The sequence below is a fragment of the Bombina bombina genome, unplaced genomic scaffold (assembly GCF_027579735.1).
Source record: "Bombina bombina isolate aBomBom1 unplaced genomic scaffold, aBomBom1.pri scaffold_755, whole genome shotgun sequence".
Lineage (NCBI taxonomy): Eukaryota > Metazoa > Chordata > Amphibia > Anura > Bombinatoridae > Bombina > Bombina bombina.
The window spans coordinates 94,567-111,989 of NW_026511054.1; the positions used below are offsets into that span (position 1 = coordinate 94,567).

At 47.0% G+C, this 17,423-nt stretch overlaps 1 protein-coding gene across 1 annotated transcript in view; it reads left to right on the forward strand.

Moving 5' to 3' along the window:
* Nucleotides 1-17,423, forward strand: part of LOC128643584 (centriolin) — a gene marked incomplete at its 5' end in the record, with an annotated part of 183,765 nt that overhangs the window by 93,101 nt on the left and 73,241 nt on the right. The gene's annotated exons all lie outside the window — the stretch shown is intronic.

The following is a 17,423-nucleotide window of genomic DNA, read 5'->3' on the forward strand; positions in this document are numbered from 1 at the left end:
GCACTTGGTGTGTGTCTGTATGGTACAGCAGTCAGACAAAGCTATTGCACTCGGTGTGTGTCTGTATGGTACAGCAGTCAGACAAAGCTATTGCACTTGGTGTGTGTCTGTATGGTACAGCAGTCAGACAAAGCTATTGCACTCGGTGTGTGTCTGTACAGTACAGCAGTCAGACAAAGCTATTGCACTCGGTGTCTGTCTGTACGGTACAGCAGTCAGACAAAGCTATTGCACTCGGTGTGTGTCTGTATGGTACAGCAGTCAGACAAAGCTATTGCACTCGGTGCATATCTGTATGGTACAGCAGTCAGACAAAGCTATTGCACTCAGTGTGTGTCTGTACAGTACAGCAGTCAGACAAAGCTATTGCACTCGGTGTGTCTGTACGGTACAGCAGTCAAACAAAGCTATTGCACTCGGTGTGTGTCTGTACGGTACAGCAGTCAGACAAAGCTATTGCACTCGGTGTGTGTCTGTATGGTACAGCAGTCAGACAAAGCTATTGCACTTGGTGTGTGTCTGTACAGTACAGCAGTCAGACAAAGCTATTGCACTCGGTGTGTGTCTGTACGGTACAGCAGTCAGACAAAGCTATTGCACTCGGTGTGTGTCTGTACGGTACAGCAGTCAGACAAAGCTATTGCACTCGGTGTGTGTCTGTATGGTACAGCAGTCAGACAAAGCTATTGCACTCGGTGTGTGTCTGTACGGTACAGCAGTCAGACAAAGCTATTGCATTCAGTGTGTGTCTGTATGGTACAGCAGTCAGACAAAGCTATTGCACTCAGTGTGTGTGTGTATCGTACAGCAGTCAGACAAAGCTATTGCACTTGGTGTGTGTCTGTATGGTACAGCAGTGAGACAAAGCTATTGCACTTGGTGTGTGTCTGTATGATACAGCAGTCAGACAAAGCTATTGCACTCGGTGTGTGTCTGTATGGTACAGCAGTCAGACAAAGCTATTGCACTCGGTGTGTGTCTGTATGGTACAGCAGTCAGACAAAGCTATTGCACTCAGTGTGTGTCTGTACGGTACAGCAGTCAGACAAAGCTATTGCACTTGGTGTGTGTCTGTATGGTACAGCAGTCAGACAAAGCTATTGCACTTGGTGTGTGTCTGTACGGTACAGCAGTCAGACAAAGCTATTGCACTTGGTGTGTGTCTGTACCGTACAGCAGTCAGACAAAGCTATTGCACTCGGTGTGTGTCTGTATGGTACAGCAGTCAGACAAAGCTATTGCACTTGGTGTGTGTCTGTACGGTACAGCAGTCAGACAAAGCTATTGCACTCGGTGTGTGTCTGTACGGTACAGCAGTCAGACAAAGCTATTGCACTCGGTGTGTGTCTGTATGGTACAGCAGTCAGACAAAGCTATTGCACTTGGTGTGTGTCTGTATGGTACAGCAGTCAGACAAAGCTATTGCACTCGGTGTGTGTCTGTACGGTACATCAGTCAGACAAATCTATTGCACTTGGTGTGTGTCTGTACGGTACAGCAGTCAGACAAAGCTATTGCACTCGGTGTGTGTCTGTATGGTACAGCAGTCAGACAAAGCTATTGCAGTTGGTGTGTGTCTGTACGGTACAGCAGTCAGACAAAGCTATTGCACTTGGTGTGTGTCTGTACGGTACAGTAGTCAGACAAAGCTATTGCACTTGGTGTGTGTCTGTATGGTACAGCAGTCAGACAAAGCTATTGCACTCGGTGTGTGTCTGTATGGTACAGCAGTCAGACAAAGCTATTGCACTCGGTGTGTGTCTGTACGGTACAGCAGTCAGACAAAGCTATTGCACTTGGTGTGTGTCTGTATGGTACAGCAGTCAGACAAAGCTATTGCACTCAGTGTGTGTCTGTATGGTACAGCAGTCAGACAAAGCTATTGCACTCGGTGTGTGTCTGTATGGTACAGCAGTGAGACAAAGCTATTGCACTCGGTGTGTGTCTGTACGGTACAGCAGTCAGACAAAGCTATTGCACTCGGTGTGTGTCTGTATGGTACAGCAGTCAGACAAAGCTATTGCACTCGGTGTGTGTCTGTACGGTACAGCAGTCAGACAAAGCTATTGCACTTGGTGTGTGTCTGTACGGTACAGCAGTCAGACAAAGCTATTGCATTCAGTGTGTGTCTGTATGGTACAGCAGTCAGACAAAGCTATTGCACTCGGTGTGTGTCTGTATGGTACAGCAGTCAGACAAAGCTATTGCACTTGGTGTGTGTCTGTACGGTACAGCAGTCAGACAAAGCTATTGCACTTGGTGTGTGTCTGTATGGTACAGCAGTCAGACAAAACTATTGCACTCGGTGTGTGTCTGTACAGCAGTCAGACAAAGCTATTGCACTCGGTGTGTGTCTGTATGGTACAGCAGTCAGACAAAGCTATTGCACTTGGTGTGTGTCTGTATGGTACAGCAGTCAGACAAAGCTATTGCACTCGGTGTGTGTCTGTATGGTACAGCAGTCAGACAAATCTATTGCACTTGGTGTGTGTCTGTACGGTACAGCAGTCAGACAAAGCCATTGCACTCGGTGTGTGTCTGTACGGTACAGCAGTCAGACAAAGCAATTGCACTCGGTGTGTGTCTGTATGGTACAGCAGTCAGACAAAGCTATTGCACTTGGTGTGTGTCTGTATGGTACAGCAGTCAGACAAAGCTACTGCACTCGGTGTGTGTCTGTATGGTACAGCAGTCAGACAAAGCTATTGCACTTGGTGTGTGTCTGTACATTACAGCAGTCAGACAAAGCTATTGCACTCGGTGTCTGTCTGTACGGTACAGCAGTCAGACAAAGCTATTGCACTCGGTGTGTGTCTGTATGGTACAGCAGTCAGACAAAGCTATTGCACTCGGTGCATATCTGTATGGTACAGCAGTCAGACAAAGCTATTGCACTCAGTGTGTGTCTGTACGGTACAGCAGTCAGACAAAGCTATTGCACTCGGTGTGTGTCTGTACGGTACAGCAGTCAGACAAAGCTATTGCACTCGGTGTGTGTCTGTACGGTACAGCAGTCAGACAAAGCTATTGCACTCGGTGTGTGTCTGTACGGTACAGCAGTCAGACAAAGCTATTGCACTTGGTGTGTGTCTGTATGGTACAGCAGTCAGACAAAGCTATTGCACTTGGTGTGTGTCTGTACAGTACAGCAGTCAGACAAAGCTATTGCACTCGGTGTGTGTCTGTACGGTACAGCAGTCAGACAAAGCTATTGCACTCGGTGTGTGTCTGTACGGTACAGCAGTCAGACAAAGCTATTGCACTCGGTGTGTGTCTGTATGGTACAGCAGTCAGACAAAGCTATTGCACTCGGTGTGTGTCTATACGGTACAGCAGTCAGCCAAAGCTATTGCACTTGGTGTGTGTCTGTATTGTACAACAGTCAGACAAAGCCATTGCACTCGGTTTGTGTCTGTACGGTACAATAGTGAGATAAAGCTATTGCACTTGGTGTGTGTCTGTACGGTACAGTAGTGAGACAAAGCTATTGCACTTGGTTTTTGTCTGTAGTATACAACAGTCAGACAAAGCTATTGCACTCTGTGTGTGTCTGTATGGTACAGCAGTCAGACAAAGCTATTGCACTCTGTGTGTGTCTGTATGGTACAGCAGTCAGACAAAGCTATTGCACTTGGTGTGTGTCTGTATGGTACAGCAGTCAGACAAAGCTATTGCACTTGGTGTGTGTCTGTACGGTACAGCAGTCAGACAAAGCTATTGCACTTGGTGTGTGTCTGTATGATACAGCAGTCAGACAAAGCTATTGCACTTGGTGTGTGTCTGTATGGTACAGCAGTCAGACAAAGCTATTGCACTTGGTGTGTGTCTGTACGGTACAGCAGTCAGACAAAGCTATTGCCCTTGGTGTGTGTCTGTATGGTACATCAGTCAGACAAAGCTATTGCACTTGGTGTGTGTCTGTATGGTACAGCAGTCAGACAAAGCTATTGCACTTGGTGTGTGTCTGTATGGTACAGCAGTCAGACAAAGCTATTGCACTTGGTGTGTGTCTGTACGGTACAGCAGTCAGACAAAGCTATTGCACTTGGTGTGTGTCTGTACGGTACAGCAGTCAGACAAAGCTATTGCACTCGGTGTGTGTCTGTATCGTACAGCAGTCAGACAAAGCTATTGCCCTTGGTGTGTGTCTGTATGGCACAGCAGTCAGACAAAGCTATTGCACTTGGTGTTTGTCTGTATGGTACAGCAGTGAGACAAAGCTATTGCACTTGGTGTGTGTCTGTACGGTACAGCAGTGAGACAAAGCTATTGCACTCGGTGTGTGTCTGTATGGTACAGCAGTCAGACAAAGCTATTGCACTCGGTGTGTATCTGTACGGTACAGCAGTCAGACAAAGCTATTGCACTCGGTGTGTGTCTGTACGGTACAGCAGTCAGACAAAGCTATTGCACTCGGTGTGTGTCTGTACATTACAGCAGTCAGACAAAGCTATTGCACTCAGTGTGTGTCTGTACGGTACAGCAGTCAGACAAAGCTATTGCACTTGGTGTGTGTCTGTATGGTACAGCAGTCAGACAAAGCTATTGCACTCGGTGTGTGTCTGTACGGTACAGCAGTCAGACAAAGCTATTGCACTTGGTGTGTGTCTGTACGGTACAGCAGTCAGACAAAGCTATTGCACTTGGTGTGTGTCTGTACGGTACAGCAGTCAGACAAAGCTATTGCACTCGGTGTGTGTCTGTACGGTACAGCAGTCAGACAAAGCTATTGCACTCGGTGTGTGTCTGTACATTACAGCAGTCAGACAAAGCTATTGCACTCGGTGTGTGTCTGTACGGTACAGCAGTCAGACAAAGCTATTGCACTTGGTGTGTGTTTGTATGGTACAGCAGTCAGACAAAGCTATTGCACTCGGTGTGTGTCTGTATGATACAGCAGTCAGACAAAGCCATTGCACTCGGTGTGTGTCTGTATGGTACAGCAGTGAGACAAAGCTATTGCACTTGGTGTGTGTCTCTATGGTACAGCAGTCAGACAAAGCTATTGCACTTGGTGTGTGTCTGTACGGTACAGCAGTCAGACAAAGCTATTGCACTCGGTGTGTGTCAGTATCGTACAGCAGTCAGACAAAGCTATTGCACTCGGTGTGTGTCTGTATGGTACAGCAGTCAGACAAAGCTATTGCACTCGGTGTGTGTCTGTACGGTACAGCAGTCAGACAAAGCTATTGCACTCGGTGTGTGTCTATACGGTACAGCAGTCAGCCAAAGCTATTGCACTTGGTGTGTGTCTGTATTGTACAACAGTCAGACAAAGCCATTGTACTCGGTTTGTGTCTGTACGGTACAATAGTGAGATAAAGCTATTGCACTTGGTGTGTGTCTGTACAGTACAGCAGTCAGACAAAGCTATTGCACTCTGTGTGTGTCTGTACGGTACAGTAGTGAGACAAAACTATTGCACTTGGTGTTTGTCTGTAGTATACAACAGTCAGACAAAGCTATTGCACTCTGTGTGTGTCTGTACGGTACAGCAGTCAGACAAAGCTATTGCACTTGGTGTGTGTCTGTATGGTGCAGCAGTGAGACAAAGCTATTGCACTCGGTGTGTCTGTACGGTACAGCAGTCAGACAAAGCTATTGCACTCGGTGTGTGTCTGTATGGTACAGCAGTCAGACAAAGCTATTGCACTCGGTGTGTGCCTGTACGGTACAGCAGTCAGACAAAGCTATTGCACTCGGTGTGTGTCTGTATGGTACAGCAGTCAGACAAAGCTATTGCACTCGGTGTGTGTCTGTATGGTACAGCAGTGAGACAAAGCTATTGCACTTGGTGTGTGTCTGTATGGTACAGCAGTCAGACAAAGCTATTGCACTCGGTGTGTGTCTGTATGGTACAGCAGTCAGACAAAGCTATTGCACTCGGTGTGTGTCTGTATGGTACAGCAGTCAGACAAAGCTATTGCACTTGGTGTGTGTCTGTATGGTACAGCAGTCAGACAAAGCTATTGCACTCGGTGTGTGTCTGTATGATACAGCAGTCAGACAAAGCTATTTCACTTGGTGTGTGTCTGTACAGTACAGCAGTCAGACAAAGCTATTGCACTCGGTGTGTGTCTGTACATTACAGCAGTCAGACAAAGCTATTGCACTCGGTGTGTGTCTGTACGGTACAGCAGTCAGACAAAGCTATTGCACTTGGTGTGTGTCTGTATGGTACAGCAGTCAGACAAAGCTATTGCACTCGGTGTGTGTCTGTACGGTACAGCAGTCAGACAAAGCTATTGCACTTGGTGTGTGTCTGTACGGTACAGCAGTCAGACAAAGCTATTGCACTCGGTGTGTGTCTGTACGGTACAGCAGTCAGACAAAGCTATTGCACTCGGTGTGTGTCTATACGGTACAGCAGTCAGACAAAGCTATTGCACTCGGTGTGTGTCTGTATTGTACAACAGTCAGACAAAGCCATTGTACTCGGTTTGTGTCTGTACGGTACAATAGTGAGATAAAGCTATTGCACTTGGTGTGTGTCTGTACAGTACAGCAGTCAGACAAAGCTATTGCACTCTGTGTGTGTCTGTACAGTACAGTAGTGAGACAAAGCTATTGCACTTGGTGTTTGTCTGTAGTATACAACAGTCAGACAAAGCTATTGCACTCTGTGTGTGTCTGTACGGTACAGCAGTCAGACAAAGCTATTGCACTTGGTGTGTGTCTGTATGGTACAGCAGTGAGACAAAGCTATTGCACTCGGTGTGTCTGTACGGTACAGCAGTCAGACAAAGCTATTTCACTCGGTGTGTGTCTGTATGGTACAGCAGTCAGACAAAGCTATTGCACTCGGTGTGTGCCTGTACAGTACAGCAGTCAGACAAAGCTATTGCACTCGGTGTGTGTCTGTATGGTACAGCAGTCAGACAAAGCTATTGCACTCGGTGTGTGTCTGTATGGTACAGCAGTGAGACAAAGCTATTGCACTTGGTGTGTGTCTGTATGGTACAGCAGTCAGACAAAGCTATTGCACTCGGTGTGTGTCTGTATGGTACAGCAGTCAGACAAAGCTATTGCACTCGGTGTGTGTCTGTATGGTACAGCAGTCAGACAAAGCTATTGCACTTGGTGTGTGTCTGTATGGTACAGCAGTCAGACAAAGCTATTGCACTTGGTGTGTGTCTGTATGATACAGCAGTCAGACAAAGCTATTGCACTTGGTGTGTGTCTGTACAGTACAGCAGTCAGACAAAGCTATTGCACTCGGTGTGTGTCTGTACATTACAGCAGTCAGACAAAGCTATTGCACTCGGTGTGTGTCTGTACGGTACAGCAGTCAGACAAATCTATTGCACTTGGTGTGTGTCTGTATGGTACAGCAGTCAGACAAAGCTATTGCACTTGGTGTGTGTCTGTACGGTACAGCAGTCAGACAAAGCTATTGCACTTGGTGTGTGTCTGTACGGTACAGCAGTCAGACAAAGCTATTGCACTTGGTGTGTGTCTGTACGGTACAGCAGTCAGACAAAGCTATTGCACTCGGTGTGTATGTACATTACAGCAGTCAGACAAAGCTATTGCACTCGGTGTGTGTCTGTACGGTACAGCAGTCAGACAAAGCTATTGCACTTGGTGTGTGTCTGTACGGTACAGCAGTCAGACAAAGCTATTGCACTCGGTGTGTGTCTGTACGGTACAGCAGTCAGACAAAGCTATTGCACTCGGTGTGTGTCTGTATGGTACAGCAGTCAGACAAAGCTATTGCACTCGGTGTGTGTCTGTATGATACAGCAGTCAGACAAAGCCATTGCACTCGGTGTGTGTCTGTAAGGTACAGCAGTGAGACAAAGCTATTGCACTTGGTGTGTGTCTCTATGGTACAGCAGTCAGACAAAGCTATTGCACTTGGTGTGTGTCTGTACGGTACAGCAGTCAGACAAAGCTATTGCACTCGGTGTGTGTCTGTATCGTACAGCAGTCAGACAAAGCTATTGCACTTGGTGTGTGTCTGTACGGTACAGCAGTCAGACAAAGCTATTGCACTCGGTGTGTGTCTGTATGGTACAGCAGTCAGACAAAGCTATTGCACTCGGTGTGTGTCTGTACGGTACAGCAGTCAGACAAAGCTATTGCACTTGGTGTGTGTCTGTACGGTACAGCAGTCAGACAAAGCTATTGCACTCGGTGTGTGTCTGTACGGTACAGCAGTCAGACAAAGCTATTGCACTCGGTGTGTGTCTGTATCGTACAGCAGTCAGACAAAGCTATTGCACTTGGTGTGTGTCTGTACGGTACAGCAGTCAGACAAAGCTATTGCACTCGGTGTGTGTCTGTATGGTACAGCAGTCAGACAAAGCTATTGCACTCGGTGTGTGTCTGTACGGTACAGCAGTCAGACAAAGCTATTGCACTTGGTGTGTGTCTGTACGGTACAGCAGTCAGACAAAGCTATTGCACTCGGTGTGTGTCTGTATCGTACAGCAGTCAGACAAAGCTATTGCACTTGGTGTGTGTCTGTACGGTACAAAAGTCAGACAAAGCTATTGCACTTGGTGTGTGTCTGTACGGTACAGCAGTCAGACAAAGCTATTGCACTTGGTGTGTGTCTGTACGGTACAGCAGTCAGACAAAGCTATTGCACTTGGTGTGTGTCTGTACGGTACAGCAGTCAGACAAAGCTATTGCACTCGGTGTGTGTCTGTACGGTACAGCAGTCAGACAAAGCTATTGCACTCGGTGTGTGTCTGTACGGTACAGCAGTCAGACAAAGCTATTGCACTTGGTGTGTGTCTGTATGATACAGCAGACAGACAAAGCCATTGCACTCGGTGTGTATCTGTACGGTACAGCAGTCAGACAAAGCTATTGCACTCAGTGTGTGTCTATACGGTACAGCAGTCAGACAAAGCTATTGCACTCGGTGTGTGTCTGTATTGTACAACAGTCAGACAAAGCCATTGTACTCGGTTTGTGTCTGTACGGTACAATAGTGAGATAAAGCTATTGCACTTGGTGTGTGTCTGTACAGTACAGCAGTCAGACAAAGCTATTGCACTCTGTGTGTGTCTGTACGGTACAGTAGTGAGACAAAGCTATTGCACTTGGTGTTTGTCTGTAGTATACAACAGTCAGACAAAGCTATTGCACTCTGTGTGTGTCTGTACGGTACAGCAGTCAGACAAAGCTATTGCACTTGGTGTGTGTCTGTATGGTACAGCAGTGAGACAAAGCTATTGCACTCGGTGTGTCTGTACGGTACAGCAGTCAGACAAAGCTATTGCACTCGGTGTGTGTCTGTATGGTACAGCAGTCAGACAAAGCTATTGCACTCGGTGTGTGCCTGTACGGTACAGTAGTCAGACAAAGCTATTGCACTCGGTGTGTGTCTGTATGGTACAGCAGTCAGACAAAGCTATTGCACTCGGTGTGTGTCTGTATGGTACAGCAGTGAGACAAAGCTATTGCACTTGGTGTGTGTCTGTATGGTACAGCAGTCAGACAAAGCTATTGCACTCGGTGTGTGTCTGTACGGTACAGCAGTCAGACAAAGCTATTGCACTCGGTGTGTGTCTGTATGGTACAGCAGTCAGACAAAGCTATTGCACTCGGTGTGTGTCTGTATGGTACAGCAGTCAGACAAAGCTATTGCACTTGGTGTGTGTCTGTATGATACAGCAGTCAGACAAAGCTATTGCACTCGGTGTGTGTCTGTATGATACAGCAGTCAGACAAAGCTATTGCACTTGGTGTGTGTCTGTACAGTACAGCAGTCAGACAAAGCTATTGCACTCGGTGTGTGTCTGTATGGTACAGCAGTCAGACAAAGCTATTGCACTCAGTGTGTGTCTGTATGGTACAGCAGTCAGACAAAGCTATTGCACTTGGTGTGTGTCTGTACAGTACAGCAGTCAGACAAAGCTATTGCACTTGGTGTTTGTCTGTACAGTACAGCAGTCAGACAAAGCTATTGCACTCGGTGTGTGTCTGTACAGTACAGCAGTCAGACAAAGCTATTGCACTTGGTGTGTGTCTGTACAGTACAGCAGTCAGACAAAGCTATTGCACTCGGTGTGTGTCTGTATGGTACAGCAGTGAGTCAAAGCTATTGCACTCGGTGTGTGTCTGTACGGTACAATAGTGAGATAAAGCTATTGAACTCGGTGTGTGTCTGTACGGTACAATAGTGAGATAAAGCTATTGCACTCGGTGTGTGTCTGTACGGTACAGCAGTGAGACAAAGCTAGTGCACTCGGTGTGTGTCGGTACATTACAGCAGTCAGACAAAGCTATTGCACTTGGTGTGTGTCTGTATGGTACAGCAGTCAGACAAAGCTATTGCACTCAGTGTGTGTCTGTACAGTACAACAGTCAGACAAAGCTATTGCACTCAGTGTGTGTCTGTACAGTACAGCAGTCAGACAAAGCTATTGCACTCAGTGTGTGTCTGTACGGTACAGCAGTGAGACAAAGCTATTGCACTCGGTGTGTGTCGGTACATTACAGCAGTCAGACAAAGCTATTGCACTTGGTGTGTGTCTGTATGGTACAGCAGTCAGACAAAGCTATTGCACTCGGTGTGTGTCTGTACGGTACAGCAGTCAGACAAAGCTATTGCACTTGGTGTGTGTCTGTATGGTACAGCAGTCAGACAAAGCTATTGCACTCAGTGTGTGTCTGTACAGTACAGCAGTCAGACAAAGCTATTGCACTCGGTGTGTGTCTGTACGGTACAGCAGTGAGACAAAGCTATTGCACTCGGTGTGTGTCTGTACGGTACAGCAGTGAGACAAAGCTATTGCACTCGGTGTGTGTCTGTATGGTACAGCAGTCAGACAAAGCTATTGCACTCGGTGTGTGTCTGTATGGTACAGCAGTCAGACAAAGCTATTGCACTCGGTGTGTGTCTGTATCGTACAGCAGTCAGACAAAGCTATTGCACTCGGTGTGTGTCTGTATGGTACAGCAGTCAGACAAAGCTATTGCACTCGGTGTGTGTCTGTACGGTACAGCAGTCAGACAAAGCTATTGCACTTGGTGTGTGTCTCTATGGTACCGCAGTCAGACAAAGCTATTGCACTCGGTGTGTGTCTGTATGGTACAGCAGTCAGACAAAGCTATTGCACTCGGTGTGTGTCTGTACGGTACAGCAGTCAGACAAAGCTATTGCACTAGGTGTGTGTCTCTATGGTACCGCAGTCAGACAAAGCTATTGCACTCGGTGTGTGTCTGTATGGTACAGCAGTCAGACAAAGCTATTGCACTCGGTGTGTGTCTGTACGGTACAGCAGTCAGACAAAGCTATTGCACTCGGTGTGTGTCTATACGGTACAGCAGTCAGCCAAAGCTATTGCACTTGGTGTGTGTCTGTATTGTACAACAGTCAGACAAAGCCATTGTACTCGGTTTGTGTCTGTACGGTACAATAGTGAGATAAAGCTATTGCACTTGGTGTGTGTCTGTACAGTACAGCAGTCAGACAAAGCTATTGCACTCTGTGTGTGTCTGTACGGTACAGTAGTGAGACAAAACTATTGCACTTGGTGTTTGTCTGTAGTATACAACAGTCAGACAAAGCTATTGCACTATGTGTGTGTCTGTACGGTACAGCAGTCAGACAAAGCTATTGCACTTGGTGTGTGTCTGTATGGTGCAGCAGTGAGACAAAGCTATTGCACTCGGTGTGTCTGTACGGTACAGCAGTCAGACAAAGCTATTGCACTCGGTGTGTGTCTGTATGGTACAGCAGTCAGACAAAGCTATTGCACTCGGTGTGTGCCTGTACGGTACAGCAGTCAGACAAAGCTATTGCACTCGGTGTGTGTCTGTATGGTACAGCAGTCAGACAAAGCTATTGCACTCGGTGTGTGTCTGTATGGTACAGCAGTGAGACAAAGCTATTGCACTTGGTGTGTGTCTGTATGGTACAGCAGTCAGACAAAGCTATTGCACTCGGTGTGTGTCTGTATGGTACAGCAGTCAGACAAAGCTATTGCACTCGGTGTGTGTCTGTATGGTACAGCAGTCAGACAAAGCTATTGCACTTGGTGTGTGTCTGTATGGTACAGCAGTCAGACAAAGCTATTGCACTCGGTGTGTGTCTGTATGATACAGCAGTCAGACAAAGCTATTGCACTTGGTGTGTGTCTGTACAGTACAGCAGTCAGACAAAGCTATTGCACTCGGTGTGTGTCTGTACATTACAGCAGTCAGACAAAGCTATTGCACTCGGTGTGTGTCTGTACGGTACAGCAGTCAGACAAAGCTATTGCACTCGGTGTGTGTCTGTACGGTACAGCAGTCAGACAAAGCTATTGCACTTGGTGTGTGTCTGTATGGTACAGCAGTCAGACAAAGCTATTGCACTCGGTGTGTGTCTGTACGGTACAGCAGTCAGACAAAGCTATTGCACTTGGTGTGTGTCTGTACGGTACAGCAGTCAGACAAAGCTATTGCACTCGGTGTGTGTCTGTACGGTACAGCAGTCAGACAAAGCTATTGCACTCGGTGTGTGTCTGTACGGTACAGCAGTCAGACAAAGCTATTGCACTCGGTGTGTGTCTGTATTGTACAACAGTCAGACAAAGCCATTGTACTCGGTTTGTGTCTGTACGGTACAATAGTGAGATAAAGCTATTGCACTTGGTGTGTGTCTGTACAGTACAGCAGTCAGACAAAGCTATTGCACTCTGTGTGTGTCTGTACAGTACAGTAGTGAGACAAAGCTATTGCACTTGGTGTTTGTCTGTAGTATACAACAGTCAGACAAAGCTATTGCACTCTGTGTGTGTCTGTACGGTACAGCAGTCAGACAAAGCTATTGCACTTGGTGTGTGTCTGTATGGTACAGCAGTGAGACAAAGCTATTGCACTCGGTGTGTCTGTACGGTACAGCAGTCAGACAAAGCTATTTCACTCGGTGTGTGTCTGTATGGTACAGCAGTCAGACAAAGCTATTGCACTCGGTGTGTGCCTGTACAGTACAGCAGTCAGACAAAGCTATTGCACTCGGTGTGTGTCTGTATGGTACAGCAGTCAGACAAAGCTATTGCACTCGGTGTGTGTCTGTATGGTACAGCAGTGAGACAAAGCTATTGCACTTGGTGTGTGTCTGTATGGTACAGCAGTCAGACAAAGCTATTGCACTCGGTGTGTGTCTGTATGGTACAGCAGTCAGACAAAGCTATTGCACTCGGTGTGTGTCTGTATGGTACAGCAGTCAGACAAAGCTATTGCACTTGGTGTGTGTCTGTATGGTACAGCAGTCAGACAAAGCTATTGCACTTGGTGTGTGTCTGTATGATACAGCAGTCAGACAAAGCTATTGCACTTGGTGTGTGTCTGTACAGTACAGCAGTCAGACAAAGCTATTGCACTCGGTGTGTGTCTGTACATTACAGCAGTCAGACAAAGCTATTGCACTCGGTGTGTGTCTGTACGGTACAGCAGTCAGACAAATCTATTGCACTTGGTGTGTGTCTGTATGGTACAGCAGTCAGACAAAGCTATTGCACTTGGTGTGTGTCTGTACGGTACAGCAGTCAGACAAAGCTATTGCACTTGGTGTGTGTCTGTACGGTACAGCAGTCAGACAAAGCTATTGCACTTGGTGTGTGTCTGTACGGTACAGCAGTCAGACAAAGCTATTGCACTCGGTGTGTATGTACATTACAGCAGTCAGACAAAGCTATTGCACTCGGTGTGTGTCTGTACGGTACAGCAGTCAGACAAAGCTATTGCACTTGGTGTGTGTCTGTACGGTACAGCAGTCAGACAAAGCTATTGCACTCGGTGTGTGTCTGTACGGTACAGCAGTCAGACAAAGCTATTGCACTCGGTGTGTGTCTGTATGGTACAGCAGTCAGACAAAGCTATTGCACTCGGTGTGTGTCTGTATGATACAGCAGTCAGACAAAGCCATTGCACTCGGTGTGTGTCTGTAAGGTACAGCAGTGAGACAAAGCTATTGCACTTGGTGTGTGTCTCTATGGTACAGCAGTCAGACAAAGCTATTGCACTTGGTGTGTGTCTGTACGGTACAGCAGTCAGACAAAGCTATTGCACTCGGTGTGTGTCTGTATGGTACAGCAGTCAGACAAAGCTATTGCACTTGGTGTGTGTCTGTACGGTACAGCAGTCAGACAAAGCTATTGCACTCGGTGTGTGTCTGTATGGTACAGCAGTCAGACAAAGCTATTGCACTCGGTGTGTGTCTGTACGGTACAGCAGTCAGACAAAGCTATTGCACTTGGTGTGTGTCTGTACGGTACAGCAGTCAGACAAAGCTATTGCACTCGGTGTGTGTCTGTACGGTACAGCAGTCAGACAAAGCTATTGCACTCGGTGTGTGTCTGTATCGTACAGCAGTCAGACAAAGCTATTGCACTTGGTGTGTGTCTGTACGGTACAGCAGTCAGACAAAGCTATTGCACTCGGTGTGTGTCTGTATGGTACAGCAGTCAGACAAAGCTATTGCACTCGGTGTGTGTCTGTACGGTACAGCAGTCAGACAAAGCTATTGCACTTGGTGTGTGTCTGTACGGTACAGCAGTCAGACAAAGCTATTGCACTCGGTGTGTGTCTGTATCGTACAGCAGTCAGACAAAGCTATTGCACTTGGTGTGTGTCTGTACGGTACAAAAGTCAGACAAAGCTATTGCACTTGGTGTGTGTCTGTACGGTACAGCAGTCAGACAAAGCTATTGCACTTGGTGTGTGTCTGTACGGTACAGCAGTCAGACAAAGCTATTGCACTTGGTGTGTGTCTGTACAGTACAGCAGTCAGACAAAGCTATTGCACTCGGTGTGTGTCTGTACGGTACAGCAGTCAGACAAAGCTATTGCACTCGGTGTGTGTCTGTACGGTACAGCAGTCAGACAAAGCTATTGCACTTGGTGTGTGTCTGTATGATACAGCAGACAGACAAAGCCATTGCACTCGGTGTGTATCTGTACGGTACAGCAGTCAGACAAAGCTATTGCACTCAGTGTGTGTCTATACGGTACAGCAGTCAGACAAAGCTATTGCACTCGGTGTGTGTCTGTATTGTACAACAGTCAGACAAAGCCATTGTACTCGGTGTGTGTCTGTACGGTACACTAGTGAGATAAAGCTATTGCACTTGGTGTGTGTCTGTACAGTACAGCAGTCAGACAAAGCTATTGCACTCTGTGTGTGTCTGTACGGTACAGTAGTGAGACAAAGCTATTGCACTTGGTGTTTGTCTGTAGTATACAACAGTCAGACAAAGCTATTGCACTCTGTGTGTGTCTGTACGGTACAGCAGTCAGACAAAGCTATTGCACTTGGTGTGTGTCTGTATGGTACAGCAGTGAGACAAAGCTATTGCACTCGGTGTGTCTGTACGGTACAGCAGTCAGACAAAGCTATTGCACTCGGTGTGTGTCTGTATGGTACAGCAGTCAGACAAAGCTATTGCACTCGGTGTGTGCCTGTACGGTACAGCAGTCAGACAAAGCTATTGCACTCGGTGTGTGTCTGTATGGTACAGCAGTCAGACAAAGCTATTGCACTCGGTGTGTGTCTGTATGGTACAGCAGTGAGACAAAGCTATTGCACTTGGTGTGTGTCTGTATGGTACAGCAGTCAGACAAAGCTATTGCACTCGGTGTGTGTCTGTACGGTACAGCAGTCAGACAAAGCTATTGCACTCGGTGTGTGTCTGTATGGTACAGCAGTCAGACAAAGCTATTGCACTCGGTGTGTGTCTGTATGGTACAGCAGTCAGACAAAGCTATTGCACTTGGTGTGTGTCTGTATGATACAGCAGTCAGACAAAGCTATTGCACTCGGTGTGTGTCTGTATGATACAGCAGTCAGACAAAGCTATTGCACTTGGTGTGTGTCTGTACAGTACAGCAGTCAGACAAAGCTATTGCACTCGGTGTGTGTCTGTATGGTACAGCAGTCAGACAAAGCTATTGCACTCAGTGTGTGTCTGTATGGTACAGCAGTCAGACAAAGCTATTGCACTTGGTGTGTGTCTGTACAGTACAGCAGTCAGACAAAGCTATTGCACTTGGTGTTTGTCTGTACAGTACAGCAGTCAGACAAAGCTATTGCACTCGGTGTGTGTCTGTACAGTACAGCAGTCAGACAAAGCTATTGCACTTGGTGTGTGTCTGTACAGTACAGCAGTCAGACAAAGCTATTGCACTCGGTGTGTGTCTGTATGGTACAGCAGTGAGTCAAAGCTATTGCACTCGGTGTGTGTCTGTACGGTACAATAGTGAGATAAAGCTATTGAACTCGGTGTGTGTCTGTACGGTACAATAGTGAGATAAAGCTATTGCACTCGGTGTGTGTCTGTACGGTACAGCAGTGAGACAAAGCTAGTGCACTCGGTGTGTGTCGGTACATTACAGCAGTCAGACAAAGCTATTGCACTTGGTGTGTGTCTGTATGGTACAGCAGTCAGACAAAGCTATTGCACTCAGTGTGTGTCTGTACAGTACAACAGTCAGACAAAGCTATTGCACTCAGTGTGTGTCTGTACAGTACAGCAGTCAGACAAAGCTATTGCACTCAGTGTGTGTCTGTACGGTACAGCAGTGAGACAAAGCTATTGCACTCGGTGTGTGTCGGTACATTACAGCAGTCAGACAAAGCTATTGCACTTGGTGTGTGTCTGTATGGTACAGCAGTCAGACAAAGCTATTGCACTCGGTGTGTGTCTGTACGGTACAGCAGTCAGACAAAGCTATTGCACTTGGTGTGTGTCTGTATGGTACAGCAGTCAGACAAAGCTATTGCACTCAGTGTGTGTCTGTACAGTACAGCAGTCAGACAAAGCTATTGCACTCGGTGTGTGTCTGTACGGTACAGCAGTGAGACAAAGCTATTGCACTCGGTGTGTGTCTGTACGGTACAGCAGTGAGACAAAGCTATTGCACTCGGTGTGTGTTTGTATGGTACAGCAGTCAGACAAAGCTATTGCACTCGGTGTGTGTCTGTATGGTACAGCAGTCAGACAAAGCTATTGCACTCGGTGTGTGTCTGTATCGTACAGCAGTCAGACAAAGCTATTGCACTCGGTGTGTGTCTGTATGGTACAGCAGTCAGACAAAGCTATTGCACTCGGTGTGTGTCTGTACGGTACAGCAGTCAGACAAAGCTATTGCACTTGGTGTGTGTCTCTATGGTACCGCAGTCAGACAAAGCTATTGCACTCGGTGTGTGTCTGTATGGTACAGCAGTCAGACAAAGCTATTGCACTCGGTGTGTGTCTGTACGGTACAGCAGTCAGACAAAGCTATTGCACTTGGTGTGTGTCTGTATGGTACAGCAGTCAGACAAAGCTATTGCACTCGGTGTGTGTCTGTACGGTACAGCAGTCAGACAAAGCTATTGCACTTGGTGTGTGTCTGTACGGTACAGCAGTCAGACAAAGCTATTGCACTCGGTGTGTGTCTGTATGGTACAGCAGTCAGACAAAGCTATTGCACTTGGTGTG